The sequence below is a fragment of the Belonocnema kinseyi genome, chromosome 8, assembly GCF_010883055.1.
Source record: "Belonocnema kinseyi isolate 2016_QV_RU_SX_M_011 chromosome 8, B_treatae_v1, whole genome shotgun sequence".
Taxonomy (NCBI): domain Eukaryota; kingdom Metazoa; phylum Arthropoda; class Insecta; order Hymenoptera; family Cynipidae; genus Belonocnema; species Belonocnema kinseyi.
In genome coordinates, this window is record NC_046664.1 from 31,368,514 (window position 1) to 31,372,672 (window position 4,159).

General features: G+C 31.5%; 1 protein-coding gene across 1 annotated transcript in view; it reads right to left on the reverse strand.

Moving 5' to 3' along the window:
• LOC117179063 (nesprin-1-like) overlaps positions 1–4,159 on the reverse strand; it is a 296,643-nt gene that overhangs the window by 20,250 nt on the left and 272,234 nt on the right. The window lies entirely within an intron of this gene.

Sequence of the window (4,159 nt, forward strand, 5' to 3'; positions counted from 1 at the left end):
ATAGAGATGGCATTACTAGACTAGAACACCGCTATGAGAAATGTATCAGCCTTGGAGGAGATTATGTTGAGAAATAAAAAAAAAAATTCTTAAAAACGTTGTCTTTCTTGGTCAGGCCGGAAACTTATCAATCCACCCTCGTATGAAAGCATCGCCAGGCCACATCTTTTTTGAGGAGAACACTACTTTTTCACTGTTTGATTTAACTTTTTATTAACTTTATACGTTATAATTAATCCAAAAACATTCTTTTTGAATAAATTAAATTTTTTTTAATGAATTCTAAGTAAAAGAAATTCTAAATTTATTTTTTTTTCAATTGTATATTGCTTTTTTTTTAAAATTAAATAATTTTGATTTGAAAAGTTAATTCAATTAACCCTCAAAGTGCAAGCATGATAAAAATCACGATAAAGTGCATCGTGGGTGATCAACACCCTAGCGTATTTAATCATGTATTGTTTAACCCCTATTGAATATTTTGTCACAATAAAATTATTCGATATAGCTCAAGGTATCTTTTATAAAGTAAAGTTGATTTTATAGCGATTTATTTATTTAAAGTTTGTTAAAAAAATGACTAAAAAGAAGTGGAAAATGGGGTTTTTACTTAAAAATTCATAACTCAAGCAATTTTGTTTAATTTAACCTGAAAATTTATGACTAAACATTTGAAATATTGTACTTTCATAAAATAAATATTGCAAGATGGGTGCTTTCAAACCAGATATTTATTTGCATCCCAAGTGTTTTTTACCTCCACTTTCAGCAGCTGCTAAACGACTACTTATAGTTAGTGTCTCCAACTAAAGCTAGATGGCGACACTAACTCAATTTTTTCGAATTAAGTATGGTTTATAAGAGTTTGAAAACTTCTTGGGGTGTCAGATACCCACAATGCACTTTAAGTGCATTTACTTGTTTCGTGCAACTATCCTGAGTCGGCACCAAACAGGTGGCCCTGAGTCAGCACTTTTTTGTGTTATTTTATTGTGTTGTATTTCAATTCCATGTCACTCTATTCTTGTTGGTTTTTTAGTTTGTGTTTTGACTGAATGCTGCTTGTCTCTGGTTGGTGTATTTTTATTTTCTGTATTTTCTCATTGAATTTTCTCTCGTTCTATTTTCTTATAGTCATGAGACAAAATTTCAAAAGCAAAAAACCAAAGAGTGATTTAATTTTGTTTTCATATTCTTCTTCCTTTTTGAGATTCATGTTTTGACCATTTTCATTCATGGAAAGGAGAAATGTTTCCATCCTATAAATAAAGTGACAATATTCTACATGCTCTTTCATTGTAAATGATTTAAATTTGTCCATTTCCTCCTAAAACTTACATAACCTGCCCTTTTTCTTGCATTTGAGCGGAAAAAATGATTTGCCGACTCAGGACCAGGTGGGTGCCGGTTAAGGACTACGATTTTAAGAAATATTAAAAATCAACTTCTTCACTTTGCGCTGCATTGCGACCGCAATAATCACTCGACATTGCTCCGAGTGAATTGAATTGTAGATAATGGATCGTGGTACCTGACCAAAGACATTAAAGCGCTATTTTACCCTGTTTATCCTCTTTTGGGGAAAAGCTCTTACTGTGTCGACTTAGGAGACCACTTTCTCCTAGTATTGTGCAAACTCTGATTTTTTAACTGATTAGGAAGAAAGTTACAGAGAAACTCTTCTATAGCGCCAATTTTGGGGCTGACGGTGGGTGGGAACTAACTCATTATAGCCCGCTCCGCTTTTGTTTGTTCACACTTGAGGGCTCGCCTGAGTGACAACCGCAGACCCCGCGCAGCTCCTGTTAAACCTACCTGCGGCGCGGCGTCAATTCTTGGAAGGGCTATAGAAGGGAGGACTATTGAAGGGTTTCACTGTATTTCTATTTTTTTGTTCAAAAAATAGGGTGTCTAATAATATAGACTAACTTGTATGTGCACACAAGGATTAAGCTAAGCGTAATAATATCATCTTCAATTTAGACTACTTTTCCAAAAGATTGCAAAGCAAGGTACTCCATGTAAAATGTCTACCCCGTTTTGCCCCAACTCCTCCTAATATAACTTTCTGAAATTATTTTTTGATTGATTAATGCCAAGGTCGAGAGGAAATAAATCAAATATACACCGAAATAATCAATATAAATATTTCGAGGATAATACAGTCATAATATTTATACTTCAGTGTCAGAATTCGCACTTGGTTCCTCATCGGATTCTAGAGGTGCTCGTGGTGCTTGGCACAACTCAATCATCACGGCACGCGCTTATATTTTAATTGTAGTTTCAAAACAATTTGTTATGTCAAGGTCGAAGGGCTTATCCACGAGTAATTACATCAGTCACGAAATCCGCAACAGCTGAATGCTGGGTGCTCTGAGTTCGCGTACTTGGCCAAACTTTCCAAGTCGACTTCCCCGTATTTCTAGTGGAACTTACGAAACTCGGGTTTTCATTGGATTTCGCCGATTGTAGATAAAAGGGCGATTAAATTCACAGCGTTAAAACGTAGTAGACACCCAAACTTCATTGATGAAGGACTTCCAAACAGAATTTTATTTGCTTTTCCATTCCATTTTCCATAGGGCAATTCATTAATGGATTCGTATGAATGAATTTATCAAAGGGAGACTGAAATTGATGATTTTCGTTTTTAATTTCAATCTCAAATGGAAAAATAAAAGTGAAGACTTTTAAAATGACAATCATTGGTCATACGCATGCAAGCGCTCTTTTTACAAGTAGGAGCTAAATCTGATAAAAATTAATGATTATCAGGAGCAACAAATTGTTCAGAAAGAAGTTTGGTTGATTTAACAAAAAACTGGACATCAGTTAATAATCAGGGAATTTTGTTAATCAGGAAAAAATCAGGGATTTAAATAAAAATTGCAAAATTCGGGGAATTTATGATCAAGAATAATCAGGGCTGGTAAAGATCACTTCAGTATATACTTATTTCTGAATTTTCTTTGAATCTTCTGAAATAATTTAGGGTATTTTAAAAGATTCCAGGACATTTTAATAGTTTTCAATCATTTGAAAGGATTCCAAAGGGTTTTAAAGATTTTCGAGCATTTCTAAAATGCCAAAGCATTTTCAAGACCTTTGCCAAATTTTGAAGGAATTTAACAATATTTTATATGATTTCAAATAATTTGAAATATTTCAGAGTATTTTAAAATATTCAAAGAAATGTATAAAAGATTTTAACCATGTGAACGAATGTTGAAGGTATTCCAAAAGATTTTAGCTCTAAAATATTTCAAGAGATATCAATAGATTTGAAAATATTTTTAAAATTTCAGGGTTTTTTTCAAATTTTCAACGTATTTTTGGAAGATTTTAGGTATTTTAAAAGATTCCAGAAATTTTTGCAATTGATTTCAATAATTTGAAGGGATTAAAAATTTGTTTTTAATGATTTTAGAATATGCTTAACGAATTCGAGGAATTTCTGAGAACTTTAAAAAGTGTGAAGGATATTCAAGAGATCTTAAAATAGCTTGAATATCTCAAGTTTTTAATAAGGATTTTAAAGATTTTAAAGTATTAAAAATTTTTTTTAAAGATTTTAAATAATTAAACTTTTTTTTTTAAAGATTTAAAATAATTTTAGTCATTTTCATCGATTTGAAAAAAATTTTAAATGATTGTAAAGAATTTCTTAGAACTTCGGAAGACATAGAACAATTTTAAAGGCAATACACAATTTTAAGATATTTAAAAAGTTTTTATCAAGTTTTATCAGATTTTCAAGCATTCCAATGATTTTATAACATTAAATAAGCTTTCAAGTTATTTTAATAAAATTTCCAGGACTTTATGAAATATAATCAACTTTCATAGAATTTGACGGAATTTTATCAATCCGGATTTTGTAGGAGTTTAAAGATTAGAAGAGATTTTCAAATGTTTTTTACAGTATTGTTGAATTCAATTAAAAAGTAATCCTGAGTTATTTTAAATTCTTTGGAATTTCCTTGAATTATTTTAATTCACTTGAATTCTTCTTAACTCATTTCATTCATTAGGTGTTCAAAATATGTGCAAATCGTACATAAATACGAGGGTGGATTGATAAGTTTCCGGCCTGACCAAGAGATGGCGCCACTAGGCCTACCTTGAGGTGGCGTTCTATAGTACCATCCTTAGATAG